The following is a 1199-nucleotide window of genomic DNA, read 5'->3' on the forward strand; positions in this document are numbered from 1 at the left end:
TTCCCCAGTATATCTCTTCATTTGAATGATATCTCTTGCTTATTGTAGGGTAAATAGAGCTCCCTAATAACTATTATGCCTTTGAATAAATTTCTATGTGAAGCAGATGTTCCAGTGTTATTCTTACTTTCAAAAGTGTTAGGATAGGCATTAGTCTATTCTTTACTACCTTTAGTCAGTGCAGAGAAATTTGATCCCACTAGATTTCCATTTAGACCAAAAAAAAAAAAAAAAAAAGCAAACAAACTCACTGCTGTCAAGTGGATCCTGACTCATAGTGATCCCTCCTTGGGTTTCTGAGGTGGTATCACTATGGAAGTAGATTGCCCAACTTTCCTTCTGAGGAGTAGCTTGAACTGCCAGCCTTCTGGTTAGCAGTCAAATGCCTTAGGCACTATGCCACCCAAGGTCAGACACTTATTTTACTCTGCAAGTAATTTAAGGCTAATATCAGAAAAACAAGATGAAATCAAAAGAACAGGAATAGAAACTGCAGTGAGTGATGGACGTATAGACTAAGAATGAATAAATGGTAGAATACAGTGTTCAAATGATAGGGATTGAAGGGCACTGAAAATTGTTTCATGTTTACTTACCAGAGTTTATTCATGCCTGCTCTAATTCAGCATGCATTTAGTGAGCATCTTATGTGCCAACAAAGATGATGAAGACATAGTTCTTGTGCTTTAGTAGCTTACATATTGAAGAAAGGATGAACTGGCATGAAACAAGAAGCAAGATATTTACATACACTTTGATGAGAACACGGAGTAGGGACAGCCTAAATGCTTTCTGAACTGGTCTGTGTAGCAATGATTCTGTTTGGGCAATGTAATAAGATTTGGAAGAAGTTTGTTGAATGAAGAAGGTGTGAAACAAGTTTCTTTTGTCAGTTTAGGTGTTCCTGTGCCCAGTGTTCCTGGAAAAGTAAAATCTATTATGTTTATAGTGCCAGAGATCACCATAATTACCCCTCTGGTTCCTGACATTGCGTGGGAGTTGTGTCAGGAGTTTAAATGCCTGAAAAGAGCAAAATCTAACACTATTGTGGACATTACCGGTAGAAATATCTTCAAGTTATAACATTTGAATTTTCCCATTAAGCAGTGAAGAATCCAAACAACGTGAATAGTTCTCTATTTCAGCATTCTTAAAAAAAAAGAGAAGAAAGAAAAAGAAAAATGAAAAAAAAAAAAAAA

This window comes from Orycteropus afer, unplaced genomic scaffold (assembly GCF_000298275.1).
Source record: "Orycteropus afer afer isolate SDZICR_OR568_19922 unplaced genomic scaffold, OryAfe1.0 scaffold00056, whole genome shotgun sequence".
Classification (NCBI taxonomy): Eukaryota; Metazoa; Chordata; class Mammalia; order Tubulidentata; family Orycteropodidae; genus Orycteropus; species Orycteropus afer.